The sequence below is a fragment of the Notamacropus eugenii genome, chromosome X (genome assembly GCF_028372415.1).
Source record: "Notamacropus eugenii isolate mMacEug1 chromosome X, mMacEug1.pri_v2, whole genome shotgun sequence".
In the NCBI taxonomy this organism is placed as follows: Eukaryota; Metazoa; Chordata; class Mammalia; order Diprotodontia; family Macropodidae; genus Notamacropus; species Notamacropus eugenii.
Window position 1 is genome coordinate 16,405,042 of NC_092879.1, and position 15,321 is coordinate 16,420,362.

The 15,321-nt window shown below is 47.2% G+C and overlaps 1 protein-coding gene across 2 annotated transcripts in view; it reads left to right on the forward strand.

Annotated features, from left to right (window-relative positions):
* The first annotated feature begins 826 nt into the window (after positions 1-826).
* Positions 827-15,321, forward strand: part of AMER1 (APC membrane recruitment protein 1) — a 34,162-nt gene continuing 19,667 nt past the window's right edge. The window contains exon 1 of one of the 2 annotated variants that reach the window (XM_072626719.1): positions 827-913. The gene's annotated coding sequence lies outside the window, so the exon portion shown is untranslated. The remainder of the gene's footprint in view (positions 914-15,321) is intronic. The other variant, XM_072626720.1, reaches the window with a different exon arrangement.

Consider the following 15,321-nt stretch of genomic DNA (forward strand, 5'->3'; position numbering starts at 1 on the left):
GCTGAAGCAAATCCAGGAGAGGAGGGCGAGCAGAGGCTAGCCTTCGGATGGAAGCGTCGGGGGACTCAGGGTCCCGCCCGGGTGAAAGGGTACCCCGGGAGCACCCTCCCATCCCGACGTAGAGGTCCTGGGAGGGAGCCCGACCCAGGGTGGGGTGGGGGAGGTGCGGGGGCCTGGGCCCTAGGAGCAGAGAGCTGGATGCGGGACTCGGGGAGAGGGCAGGGGCCAAGGCAGGCGCCCACCCTACGAATTGCCGGCGCCGGGCACATAGCACTCGGCCAAAAGATCGAGCGGACCGCGCAGGGGTAAACTGGACCCAACTGAGGACAGGGGGCCGGGAAGTGAGCTGGGGCAAAACGAAAGACTGAGGGGCGCGCCCCAGGGGCCCCAAGTCCAACAGTCTGCTGGGCCCCTCCGGGCAAGGGTGTCGGGGCCTGGAACAAGGGAGGGGTCATGGGGGGGTGGCTAGACAGCTTTAGTCCCCCCCCCTTCGGCTGATTTGCATTTAAAGAGACACACGCGGAGGTTGACCAAGGACGGGCGGGGTTCGTCTCCCGGCTGAGCCGATTGGTCCCGGCGCCTGCCGGTCGGAAGGAGGGGAGGGGAGGAGAAGGGAGGTGAGGGGAAGAGAGGCAAGGGAAGGGGAGGGGAGAGGAGAGTAAGGGAGGGGTCCTACCCAGCGATTGTGGTGTGGGCAGCGGAGGGAGCGAGGAGCGCTGGGAGCGGGTCAGGGGCGGGGGCGGGGGGGGGGGGCGGGGAAACTGGCTCGAGCCGCGGGGGGAGGGGAGGGGAGGGGAGGGGAGGGGAGGGGAGGGGCGGGGCGGGGCGGGGGCCAGTGCCGGAGGTGACGGGAGCAGCGGCGGCGGCGGCGCGGGAGACAATGCCCGGGCGGGGAGGCGGCGTCTGCGGCCGGGTAAGTCGGCGTCTTGGGCGGCCAGCGGGGAGGCTTGGCCGCAGCTGGGGTCAGGGGTGGGCGTGGGGGGAGATCTGGACCACAGCGGGCTGCTGCGGAAGGGGGTGCGCCCCGGGAAGGGGGGGCACACCCACCCCTCCCTCCTTTGCCTGGTCCGGGGAGCCCGGAGGCCCGGCACACGAGCTCACACGCAAGCATGCACACGTACATGCATGCACACGCATGCATACCTACACACATGCGTGTACACCCACGCACAGGAGTACATACACTCTGGGACACACCCACTGTGACCTGAGGCAGAGGGCACACATGCTAACATGAAGGGACCAAGGGACACATGCAGTCCCCGGCACAGATGGAGGAACACACACACACACACACACACACACACACACCGACGGCTGTAGGGCCACTCACTGATTTGGTCAGAGGGACTTCCTCCCCCTCCCCCAGACAGCTGGAAGGACAGACAGACCACATAGACCCTGAGACAGAAGCTCGTGCAAGAGCAGGAGCCAGCAGGCACACACACACACACACACACACACACACACACACACACACACACACACACAGTCTCTCTCTCTCTCTCTCTCTCTCTCTCTCTCTCTCTCTCTCTCACTCTCACTCTCACTCACTCTCTCTCACTGTCTCTCTGTCTCTCTCTCTCTGGCATTGAGAGGGTGCAGTTCCATGGACAGATGTACTGAGGCTGAGGAGCTGCACAGGGCAGAGATGGGCCCATGAGGGGAGGGATAGTGCCAGCCCAATGGAACAGTTGGACACACACTAAAACTGAGGAGCAGAGCATGGCCACCTGAGGTCACCAGACCACTTTACCTTTTGTAAACCCAACACTGCAGCTTTGTGACTTGCTAGAGAAGCTGGTCAGGCTTCTTTGGCCTCCACCACACCCTTCTTTTCTTTGACCTCTTTCCCTTTCTTATTCCTTACCTAGTACATCTCCCTGCCCTTCTCTGACTGAGCAACTTCCCACCCCTCACCCCCCAACCATGGTAGGGATGGGGATGGGATGGGATGGAAAGGGAAGTGCTCCCAAATAATTTGGGAAGACACTCTCCAAATTTGAGTGTTCCCAGATGATCTTTTCTCAAGGTAGGATGCTCCCCAAATTGCTGTGTATCCCTCAGGTATAAATCATCCTTTGGGGGAGGGGGAGTGAAATCTATGTGAGAGGTAGAAAGGGAGTCCCCTTCTATGAGAAAGGAAAACAGAAAAGCCCTCTAATTTTAGTTCTGAAGATACTCCCCTAGTACACATGGCCATTGACTCCCCTGACTTGTCTTCACTCTCCTGGGTCATCTGTCTCTGCCTTTTTCTCATCTCGATTCTAGCTGGAGTCTTCAGTTAATTGAAGTTCTCCCTTCTAGAGAGATTTGCCTTGCTGTGGGGTGAGGCATATCTGTTGGAGAAATATCCTACTTTTTGTGAAAGCACAGAATGTTAGAGGTGGAGGGTTCCTTAGAAATAATCTAGTCTTATCCTTTTGTTTTAAAGATGGGAAAACTGAGACCAGGACTTGGGACTCACCCAAGATCACTGGGGTAGTAAGTTGCCAGGCTGGGGTCCAAACCTATGGCCTCAGACACCACTAGTCCCACCCTCTTTTCTGCATACCGCACTGCCCACCTGTATATATAACCAGCAGTGAAATAGGAAAGCTGGCATTGGGAAGTGGGGGCTAAGGAGCGTGTCCTTTTCAGCTCCTATTTTCAGGGAGGTGTGCGGCAGACCTCCCTCTGCTTATTCCTTTGTTTGTGGATACTGGCTCTGACTAGGAGCAGGTCCATGGAAAGCTTTTGAGGGGGATAGGCCAAGTACCTGCTAAGGTCAAAATAGGGAAAATAATACTTGGAAAGGTGTTGACACACATACATGCAGAGTGTGGCCTAGAGTCTTGAGACATCAAGTGATGATGAGAATGACCTTCACTCCTCTTTGCTCCTGAGTAATGCCCAGTACATTCTGGAACCATTATATTAAACAGACTGTAGCTTCTTCCAGAAGCCTAGAGCAGGGACCCACAGGCCTTAGCACTTCCTTGCTACCTACCTGACAACAGTTCCTATCTTTGTTAAGTACCTCCTGTCTTTGTTAAGTACACACCTACTGTATGTGTGTAGGAAGGGTGGCAAAGATAGGATTCCTGTCCTCCAGGAGGTGATGTAAACAGGTGGCTGCAGCAAAGGACCAGATACACACATTCCATATTCTATTCCAAGTGCATTATTAGGGCGCAGAACAGGATGCCCTGTGAGGTCTGAGGGGCAGAGTCATTATCATCCGGAGGAATGAGGAAGGCTTCTTGGCATTGAGGCTGGATAGTGGAAGATAAATCAGGCAGGTAAGAGAGTGAGAAGAGCCCATTGGGGAGAGCAGAATGTGCTGTATAAGCCAAAAGACCAATGGAGTGACTGAGTGCAGATGGTAGAGGCTGGTAATGACAGACAAGGGCATCACAGAACCCCTGCAGATTTTCGAGCAGAGAGACATGACCAGATCCATGAAGACAATGCTTTAGGCCACTGTCCATGAGAAGACCTGGTAGGCTATTGCAGTCATTCAAGTGTGTGAGCTATACTGAACCCTGGTTGGCTCATCTGTTTTCTGTGACTACTCTAGTTTAAACCAACTTCTCAAGATCATGTGGTCCAGTGGAAAGAGGCAGAGGACCTGGGGTCAAATCCCACCTCTGATGGTTTACTGCCTGTGTAACTTGGGCAAGTCACTTCCCTTCCCTGACCTCAGTTCCTGCCCCCCCCCCACCCCGTAAAATGATAGGATTGGACTAGATGATTCTGGCCTTAGATCTAGGAGCCTATAATGTGGGTGGGGGGTAGGTGATGTGTAGGAGTATAGATGTAGGGGGTATATATATGTGGGTGAGGGGGTAAATGTAGGGGGTAGGTGGTGGGGGTATGAATGTGTAGGGGTATGGATGTGGGGGGTATATGTATGTGGGAGGGGGGTATATGTGTATATATGGGGGAGATACATTTTGTAGGAAATGTGGGTGTGTGGGTAGGAGTGTATGGGAGGGTGGGAAGGTACATGTGTGGGTGAGGATGGGAGGGTGTCCCCCCCTGCTTCTAAGCACCAAAGTCCTCTCTCAGCTACCTCAGCCCCTCCCACATCCCCATTCTTTTTTTTTTTTTTTAATTTTTTTATTTTTTTAATGTTTAACAATCACTGCCATACAATTGCGATTTTATCCCTCCCCACCCACCCCCCACTACCTCCCTCCCTCCCCACAACTGCATACAATTCTGTATAGATTCTACATATACTTTCCTATTGAGTATATTTTCACTATAGTCATGCTATGTAGTCAGACTAAGATAAATGAAAGGATCCGTATAACAAATCAGAACATGATACACAAACAGATACACATACACAAACATGATCTGCTACATTATGTGAGTGACTTTCATATTTCTCTCTCTGAGTGTGGAAGGCATTTTGCCTTGAAGTCCACCATTGGGATTTCTTTTTTTTTTCAGAAGTTCTTGTGTTATTACAAAAATCTAAGTCTACCAGAAAAAACTCTCACACACTGTGGTTGTTGCTGTGCATAAAGTTCTCCTGGTTCTGCTCCTTTCACTCAGCATCAGGTCATATAAGTCCTTCCAGGCCTCTCTGAAGTCTTCTTGTTCATCATTTCTTATGGCACAATAGTACTCCATTACATTCATATACCATAATTTATTCAGCCATTCCCCAATTGATGGACATCCCCTTGACTTCCAGTTTTTGGCAACTACATAGAGTGCTGCTATAAATATTTTTGTACATGTGGGACCCTTTCCCATTTTTATGATCTCTTGGGGATATAGTCCCAGTAGCGATATTGCTGGGTCAAAGGGTATGCACATTTTTGTAGCCCTTTGGGCATAGTTCCAAATTGCTCTCCAGAATGGTTGGATGCGCTCACAGCTCCACCAACAATGAATTAGTGTTCCAACTCTCCCACATCCTCTCCAGCATTTATCATTTTCTTGTTCTGTCATGTTTGCCAATCTTATAGGTGTGATGTGGTACCACATCCCCATTCTTTACTGAAGAATTCATCTTTCAAACCCATCTGATCACCAGCTGGGTGGGAGGGTGGGGGTGGGCAGGAGAGGGCTGTCCTGCCTGGGGACCCCTCCTCTTGGCTACTTGCAGGTGCTCTTTACAGCCTAGGAGACCCATTCATTTTGAGAAAAAAGCAGCTGGTACATTGAGCAACAGAGGATTGTGGCTTACTGGCTCTGACTGACTGACCCTCAGTTTCCTCTCCTGTAAAAGGAAGACATCAGCCTAGCTGAGCTTTAAGTATAGCTTCTTCTCAATGTAGCCCTTTTGTTCATGAGCAGGCCCTCTGGCCCAGTAGAGTGAAAGGAGTTGGGGAACACGCTGACATCGGGCCCAAGCCAGTTCAGCAGTTCAGTTCAGCCCAGGAGCATGGGGCAGCTCAGAAATGCTGGTCTGGTGAATTCTGCCCAGGGAGCAAAGTCCCCCGGTAGACTTCATACATATGTCAAGGCCATATGGTACTTAAAGCACCAACTTGAAGCGCTGGGAGAGAAAGGAGTCTAAGGTGCTGAGGCCATATCCCAGCTCTGCTGTCTACACTGCACCTCTGTGATCATGTGCAGGACACTGCCTACTCGGGACTTCTTTTTGGTGGTGAACAAAAACTGAAATGCCAAGTATGCACAAAGTCATCCCCCTAAGCTTCCTGTATCTATTTCTTTGTTCAGGAAGCACTGATGAAGGGGCTACTGTGTGCCAGGCACTGCGCTAGACCCTAGGAATGAAAGGGCAAAAGTGAGACAATTGTCCTCACTGGGAGCTGCCACATACACACAGACAGAGAACTTCTGCCAGGATAAAAAAATACCAAAGGACTGAGGGGAGACAGCCTTAACTACTAGGAAGATGAGAGGCCTAGTAGAAGAGGTAGACTTGAACTGGGAGACTGAGAGATGGTAGTGCTCTCCTAGAAAGAGGAGCATGAGGGAGAGGGTTGGATGCCAGGGAGAATTCTCTTGGGACAGGCTGAATTTGAGATGCCCATAGGAAGGCCAGTTGGAAATGCCCACTAGGCAGTTGGTGATGGAGACTGTTATTAGGCTAATTCTTGACCTTCTCAGCCAGTCTCCTGGTTCTCCAGGTGACCTCAGGCAAATTCCTTCTACTCCTCAGCCTTGGTTATCCCATCTTTCAAATGGGGATAATAACCCTAGCCTCTCATACCTGCAGATGACACTAGTAGAAAGCATTTTTGAAAAGAAGCCTCCCATACATGGCTCCCTTCAGCTGCTCAGGGTTAGATTTCAAGTGTGAGCACCACCCCAAAACCCAAGTAGGTGGGGTTCAGCTGGCCAGAGGACCCCTCAGAGCCAGGAGTGTGGTAATACCCGATAGACTGGGGCAAGTGCCTTTGGCTTTACCAGAGAAGTTAAGCCATGGATCAGTGGACCCCTCTTGCCTCTGCCTATCGCTGGCTGTATGGCACTGATCTACTCGCTTCCTGTCTGTGGGCCTCAAGATTCTGCATCTTTAGAATGGAGGGCTTTGGACTAGCTCACCTCAGAGGCCCCTTTGATCCTGAAAGAACTGCCAGCTGGTTATATGGGCACTCCCTAGGGGCACAGAAATACTGCAATAATCCTAGTGAGATGAGGTCAGTTCAGTGACCCATTTTGACACCAAGAGAAACTGAAGCCCAAAGACTTTTGGTGACTTGCCCAGGCCCAAACAGCAAGTCAGGACAGGGCCATGGTTAGCCCAGCCTGCCTTTCAGGTCCAGGGTTGGCTCTCGGTTCTGTGGTAAGCTGAGGTTGCAAACTGGGTTAGCTGTTTTGTGACTTCTTTGGGAATGAGGCTGAGGCCAGACTTAGCAGAGCTTGTCAGGCTGAGCTTGTCAGGCTTCAGTAGGGTTGGTAAAAGAAGACTGGCGACTGGTAGGACATCCTCCATGTCCTCTGAATACTCACAGAAACTGGAGCAGGCTGGATTTAGGGAAGAATGGATGAAGAACAGACTGCTAGGCTGTTCAGCGCTGGGGTGAGTGACAGAGGAACGCTGGTACGAGCTCCTTCCACATAGATGGTTTTGAAATTAGAATAGTGAGGAGACCAGGCTTTCCTGAAGGCAGATGGGTGGACTAGTGACCAGTGAGGGAAATGTCCAGATTTGGTGATTCTGGTCCTGTGGAAATTACAAACACTCCCACTCCTGCCCAGAGCCCCTCTGAGCTAAGCCAGGAGCTCTCTATGCAGGCTCCAGGGTAGGCCAAGGGCGCTGGGAGAGAAAGGAGTCTGAGGTGCTGGGGCTACATCCCAGCTCTGCTGTCTACACTGCACCTCTGTGATCATGTGCAGGACACTGCCTACTCGGGACTTCTTTTTCCTCCTCTGCAAAATGAAAGGGTTGGGCTACATGATCTCTAAGGGCCCTTTCAGCTTGAAAATCTAGAATTCTGTGATATGCAGGGAATCCACAACTGGGCCTCCAGCCAAGGGAGGATGTGTACTAGGGGCTGGGTCATGGTGAACGAAAGACAGGGTTTGGCTTTCCTCCCTCCCTCCTCCCTTCCCTTTCTTTCTTCCTCCCTATATCCCTCCTTTCCTTCGTCCCTTTCTTTCTCCCCTTTCTCTCTCCTCTCCCTCCCTTTCTTCTTCCCTCTTTTCCTCCCTTCCTTCTTTCCTTTCTTCCTCCCTCTCTTCCTTCCTTTCTTCTTTTTCCCCTCCCTCCTCCTCTCCCTCCTTTTCCTCCTTCTTTCCTTCCTATAAACTCACCCACTGTAGCTAGAATACAGTGAACCAAATCTCTCTTTTTCTGGACTCCACTCAGCTCCTTTCCCCTCCTCTGAATCAGTGAATTGTATCACTCCCCACTCAGTAGCCAGATCAGACTAGGGCTGGAGCATGAGTTTTGCCCCACTGCCAGGAATTGGTTTTCCTCTGGTGGCAGGTGGTCCCCAGAATCTGCCGCTTTGTCCCCTTCTCTGCTGCCTGAGAACATTTGGGAGCCACTGCCATTTGTGACAGCATCTTTGTCTCTTCCACCTCATTCACCTTTCCTATGCATCCACTTTTATTTTTTTTTTGGAAAAGGGAAGGCAAGGTAGTTGGGGTTAAGACTTGCCCAAGGTCACACAGTAAGTGTCAGATGTCTGAGGTCAAACTTGAACTCAGGTCCTCTTGACTCCAGAGCTGGTGCTCTACTCACTGTGCCACCTAGCTGCCCCTACATCTACTTTTGCCTGAGTCCAAGTTTGACAGAATAAATCCTTTTCTTAAGGGAATTTGTTTTGTGAAGTTTGGATTCAGTCAAAGGGCCACACTTGAGGACCTAGAGGGCCACATGTGGCCTGGAGGCCAAAGGTTCCCACTCCTGCTCGAACCCTTCTGTTGTCACTAAAGCAGATTTCTTGTTCCCTGAACACAGTCTCACTTCTGCCCCTTATTTGTCTGAGAGAAACCCAGGTCCCCTGTATGACACGGTGAGACCTCAGAGGGAGACTTTAGTGAAGAAATCTTCATTTACAAACAAACAGCTCTAATTCTCCCCTCCTTGTGCCAGACTTGTAATAGTGGTTAGGCTTACTTCTACCCCAGCAGCTGGGGCAGACACCTGGGTCTTTCTCCAGGGACAAATGTGAAGGTGTTCCTCTTCCTCTCTCCGAAGAAATGGTTTGAGTGGTTTTTGTTTGAACCAAATGCCAGAGTCAGCAGGCATGTGCCTGTCTCCCATTTGGGAGAGGTGAACCTGGTCCGCTCTGTCTGATTCTCCTGCAAGTATGGCTCACACAGCCAAATCCCTCCTCTCAGCAAGTCACAGAGCAGGGCCCTGTTTTGAAGGGTATTGAGCGGGGGGAGGCGGGGGAGCTGACCAGCCAGACCTTTCCACAGACTTTTCCGCAGACAAAAAGCTCTAATCTTGCTTGACTTATAACGTACTCTTGATGGCAGCCACCCAGGCCTTCTGTACAAGTAGCAGCCTTGGAGTCAGAAGTAGATACAAATCCTAACTCTTCTGCTAACTTGGTGTGCAACCTTTCTCTAAGTTGCACCTCAACTTCAGAGTTCATAGGATCCTAGATCTAGTGTGGGAGGGGACCTCAGAGACTATGGAGTCCAATCTCTTCATTTTACAAAGAAGAAAACTGAGGCCCAGGGAGGGGAAGTCATCTTGCCTAGGGTCTTACAGCCAAGCAGTCCCTTTTCCCTTGGGGACCCCTTTACTGTCCTGGATCTCTGGGGACAGTGCAGACCCAGAGATCTGGGGGGCAGGGGAAGGGTGAACGACTATAGGAGAGAGATGGAGTCTTTGGGGGGGGGGCATGTCAAAAACTGTATATCTCATTCATTTCAGTACCAGATCTCTGGAATCCTGGTTGGTCGTTGTGCTGACCACAATTCTTAGGTCTTCCAAAGTTGTTAGTCTGTACAATTATGTTGTTATTGTATAAATTGTTCTGTTTTTGCTCATCTAATTTGGAATCAATTCATACAAGTCTTCCCAGGTTTTCCCCAAACTGTCCCTTTTTGCCCTTTCTTATGATACAATAATATTCCATTACATTCTTATGCTATAATCCATTTAGCCTAGTGATATTAAGTGACTCTCTCATGGTCACATGGTCACACAAAGTCCTTTCCTGGGTGTGTCAACCTCCATGGCCCTCAATTTCCACAACAGTAAAATGAGGAGGCTGGACTAGATGCCCCTTAATAAAAGGATTTGTTCTATAAAACTTGGAGTCAGTCAAGGGGCTGCACTAGAGGACCACATGTGGCCTCAGGGCTACGGGTTCCCCACTTCTGCAAAAACGGTCACTCTAAAAGACACAGGTCTAATTCCCCTCTCCCCACCCCCTGAGAATTCTGGTTATAGTTAGATGTGGAAATCTTATCACAGTGGCAACCAGAAACAGGCTGCCATGTCTAGGAGGGCAACTTTGTCTCCCTCCTGGAGCCTTTTGCCCTCTCCTTCCCCGCAGTTCTGGATCTGCACTGTCCCCAGAGATCTGGGACAGCAAAGGCGTCCCCAAGGGAAAAGAGGTTGCTTGGCTGTAACCTGTGGCTTGTTGAGCTCTCTATAAATAGACCTTCAGGGCCCAGTGACAGAATCCAGCCCCAGAAATGAAATGACCAGTCCCCCCCATCCTCTACTTTCCTGGTAGTTCTTGGATGGTTCCAGATTGTTTGGGGTGGAATGGTGGGGGGAAGGGGGGGAGTGGTAGGGTAATTTTCTAATAGTTAAGGGTCTCAGAATAGTGTGGGTTAATCTGCAGGTTGGGGAGGGTAAATTACCACTTGAACAACACGGCCTCAGGATACTACCTTTCCAAAGATTCCAGATGAGAAAACTAGTAGCCTACATCTACATACGTAAAGAATCATGCTACCCTTTCCTCAGAGCTTAGTTGGAGGATAGGCACTTTTAAAAAAATTTTAAATAAATAGTTCATTTAGACAAATTTAAAATAAAAAAAAACATTTAAATCAATTTATTAGTAAAGTCATTTAAATAAATTTCAAAAAAAATTTAAATTAATTTATAACAAAACATTTAAATTAATTATAATAAAAACATTTAAATTTCAAATTCATCCTGGCTCCCCTACTCACTCCCCTCCCCTTCCCCATTGAATGACAACAAAAAATGAACCCCATATCATAAATATTCATAGTTCACCAAAACCAATTCCCACCTTGGCCATACCAGAAAATGTATTTCTCTCTCTGCATTTAAAATTCATCGCTTGTCTGTCAGGAGGTAAGTATCATGTTTCATCTTCAGTCCTTTGAACCTGTGTCTTCTCATGGCATCTGAGTTCTTAGAGTCCTTTAAAGTTGATTTTCTCTCTAATATTGTCATACTGTTTACATTGTTTCCCTCACATCACCTTGCATCAGTTCATAGAGGTCTTCCTCTGAAGCTGCTCATTTTGTCATTAATATTACATTCATTACATAGTTTGTCTAGCCATTGCCCAATAGGACAACCCCTTAGTTCCAGTTTTTGGATACCATGAAAAAAGCTACTATAAACATTTTTGTATATATGGGTTCTTTTCCTCTTTGATCTCTTTGAAGAATATACCTGGCAATGGTGTTTCTGGGTCAAAGGGCAGGCACAGTTTGGTAACTTTCCAGGCATACTTCCAAATTGCTTTCCAGAACAGCTAGACCAATTCACATCTCCATCAACAGTGCACTAAATGGACCTATTTTCCCACAGCCCCTCCAGCATTTGTCATTTACCTTTTTTGTCATTTTTGTCAGTCTGATGGGTGTGAAATTGAACCTCAAAGTAGCTTTCATTTACATTTCTCTAATTAGTAGTGATTTGGAGCATTTTTCCATTTGTTGATGGTTTGGGTTACTTTGAAAATTGCTAGTTCATTTGATCATTTATCTCCTGGGGAATAGTGTAGGCTTATACATTTGAATCAGTTCCATATATATCTTAGCTATGAGACTTTTATCAGATAAACTTTTCTTTTTTTTAAACTTATTTATTTAAGTTTTCAACATTCATTTCCAAAAAATTTTTGGGTTCCAGATTTTCTCCCCATTTTCCCCTCCCCCCACCCCCAAACACCAAGCTTTCTAATTACCCCTATCACCAATCTGCCCTCCCTTCTAACATCCCTCCCTTCCCTTATCCTCATCATCTCTTTTGTCCTGTAGGGCAAGATAAATTTCTATACCCCATTGTCTGTATTTCTTATTTCCTAGTTGTATGCAAGAACAGTACTCAACAGTTGTTCCTAAAACTTTGAGTTCCAATTTCTCTTCATCCCTCCCTCCCCACCCATTCCCTTTGGGAAGGCAAGCAATCCAATATAGGCCACATCTGTGAAGTTTTGCAAATGACTTCCATAATAGTCATGTTGTGTAAGACTAACTATATTTCCCTCCATCCTATCCTGCCCCCCATTTATTCTACTCTCTCTTTTGATCCTATCTCTCCCCAAGAGTGTTGACTTCTAATTGCTCCCTCCTCCCATTGCCCTCCCTTCCATCATCCCCCCCACCCTGCTTATCCCCTTCTCCCCCACTTTCCTGTATTGTAAGATAAGTTTTCATACCAAAATGAGTGTGGATTTTATTCCTTCCTTTAGTGGAATGTGATGAGAGTAAGCTTCATGTTTTTTCTCTCACCTCCCTACTTTGTCCCTCCTCTGAAAAGTCATTTACTTGCTTCTTTTATGAGAGGTAATTTGCCCTATTCCATTTCTCCCTTTCTCCTCCTTATATATTTCTCTCTCACTGCTTAATTTCATTTTTTTTAAGATATGATCCCATCCTATTCTATTCACCCTGTGCTCTCTATCTCTTTATGTGTATGTATGTGTGTGTGTGTGTGTGTGTGTGTGTAATCCCATCCACTACCCAGATACTGAAAAGTTTCAAGAGTTACAAATATTGTCTTTCCATGTAGGAATGTAAACAGTTCAACTTTAGTAAGTCCCTTATGACTTCTCTTTGCTGTTCACCTTTTCATGCTTCTCTTGATTCTTGTGTTTGAAAGTCAAACTTTCTTTTCAGCTCTGGTCTTTTCATCAAGAATGCTTGAAAGTCCTCTATTTCATTGAAAGACCATTTTTTCCCCTGAAGTATTATACTCAGTTTTGCTGGGTAGGTGATTCTTGGTTTCAGTCCTAGTTCCTTTGACTTCTGGAATATCCTATTCCATGCCCTTCGATCCCTTAATGTAGAAGCTGCTAGATCTTGTGTTATCCTGATTGTATTTCCACAATACTTGAATTGTTTCTTTCTAGCTGCTTGCAATATTTTCTCCTTGACCTGGGAACTCTGGAATTTGGCCACAGTGTTCCTAGGAGTTTCTCTTTTTGGATCTCTTTCAGGAGGTGATCAGTGGATTCCTTCAACACTTATTTTGCCCCCTGGTTCTAGAATATCAGGGCAGTTTTCCTTGATAATTTCATGAAAGATGATGTCTAGGCTCTTTTTTTGATCATGGCTTTCAGGTAGGCCCATAATTTTTAAATTGTCTCTCCTGAATCTATTTTCCAGGTCAGTTGTTTTTCCAATGAGATATTTCACATTATCTTCCATTTTTTCATTCTTTTGGTTTTGTTTTGTGATTTCTTGGTTTCTCATAAAGTCATTAGCCTCCATCTGTTCCATTCTAATTTTGAAAGAACTATTTTCTTCAGTGAGCTTTTGAATCTCCTTTTCCATTTGGCTAATTCTGCTTTTTAAAGCATTCTTCTCCTCATTGGCTTTTTGAACCTCTTTTGCCAATTGAGTTAGCCTATTTTTCAAGGTGTTATTTTCTTCAGCATTTTTTGGGTCTCCTTTAGCAAGGTGTTGACCTGCTTTTCATGCTTTTCTTGCATTTCTCTCATTTCTCTTCCCAGTTTTTCCTCCACCTCTCTTACTTGATTTTCAAAATCCTTTTTGAGCTCTTCCATGGCCTGAGACCACTGAATATTTCTTTTGGATGTTTGGGATACAGAAGCCTTGACTTTTATGTCTTTCCCTGTTCTTCCTCATTCGAAAGGATGAGAGAAGATATCTGTTCACCAAGAAAGTAACCTTTTATAGTCTTATTTTTTTCCCTTTTCTAGGCATTTTCCCAACCAGTTACTTGACCTTTGGGTCCCCTGTCAAGACTAGGGTATACTCTGTGAATCTGTAATATCTCAGTTCCTCCAAGGTGGCACAATCCAGCATGATCTGGAAGCAGGGAGAGATTTTTGTGTTCAGAATCCTAGCAGTTACCTCTCCACAGTCACCTGGCCTCCAGTTCAGACAAGCTGGATGGGCAGAGCCACCACTCAGTGTGAGACAAAGACCAGCTCCCTCAGTGTCCCCACGGGTTTTACGATCCAACAATGTATGTGGGCTGATGTAGGGGCTTTCCTGAGAAGTGCTGCGTCCTGCCTGATGTGGTCTCTGCAGCTGGCCGCTGCCTGAGGCCGGAGCTATAGGAAGGCCCTTCTCCCTTCCCGGCCAGCTGAATCAACCCCATCACTGACCTTTGGCGCCTGTGGGTTGAGGCATCTGGGGACCCAATGCTGCTGCAACCAGGGATTCCAAGACTGGAGATTCTGCCCCCAGGGGCTGTTCACGAGCTGTGCGCCGCGTGGCCAAGGCTGGGCTGGGCTCTGAGCTCTGCTCGATGTCTGGTGCAACTGATGTTTCCCATGGGCCTTTCAGGTCACCCTGGGCTGGAAATCTCCTCCACTCTATTGTTCTCCACTTCTGCTGCTCCAAAATTTGTGGAGATTTTCTTTACAGGTGTTTTATGGGCTGTGTGGGGAGACCCTGCATATGTGTGTCTTTCTATTCTGCCATCTTGGCTCCGCCCCCCAGATAAACTTTTTACAAAGATTTTCCCCCCCATTTTCCAGTTTCTCTTCTAATTTTAGCTGCATTAGATTTGTACAAAATCTCTTTTGTTTTATGTATTCAAAATTGTCTGTTTTATCATTTTAAAAATTCTGGCCTTAATAAACAATTCCCAGATGAGCATTTCCACATACTAAGGAAAACACCAAAAAAAGGATTGTATGTGAAACTGTAAATCTCTTTTCCATACCTCTCACTTTAAAAAAAGAGTATATTAAAAAATTAAAGCTGTTATTTTCAGAGCTATCTTGCTAATCTATGCTACATTTTGAATTTCTGCACTTTGAAAAATGTTGCAACAGCCCTCTTTTTTTTTCCCTTTGGCATGACTATTACTAACCTCTATCTCCTACCCTACAATTTAAAAAAAGAGAAGGAAACCCACCCTTGTAAACAGTAAGCATAGTCACAGTGGCCATGTCCAAACATATTTGCCTCCTTCTACACCTTGAATCTATCACCTCTGTGTCAAGAGGTGAGTAGCATGCTTCATCCAGAAACATGGTTGATCACTGCATTCATCAAAGATCTTGACTCTTTCAAAGTTGTTTATCTTTTCAATTTTGTTGTCACTGTAAAGATATTCTCTTGGTCCTCCCATTTCACTTTATACTCACCCAGGACTCTCTGAAATAATCTTTCCTCATTTCTTAAGGTATTTTGTTCATATACCATGATTTGTTTGGCCATTCCCCAATTGATGGGCATCCGCTTAGTTTCTAGTTCCTTCTAATTTTTCCCTTCCTTTGGGATCAAAAGATTTGTTTTGCTTCCTGTTATTCTCTGTTTTGGTGTTAACTTCCCCCCCGCCCATCTCTTCCTTGCTTCCTGTTGAGTTTCATTTATTTCTCATTGGGCAGCTAGGTGGTGCAGTGGATAGAGCACCAGTGCAGGAGTCAGGAGGACCTGAGTTCAAATCTCACCTCAGACACTTGACACTCACTAGCTGTGTAACCTTGGGCAAGTCACTTAACCGCAATTACCTCATCCTGGGTCATCTCC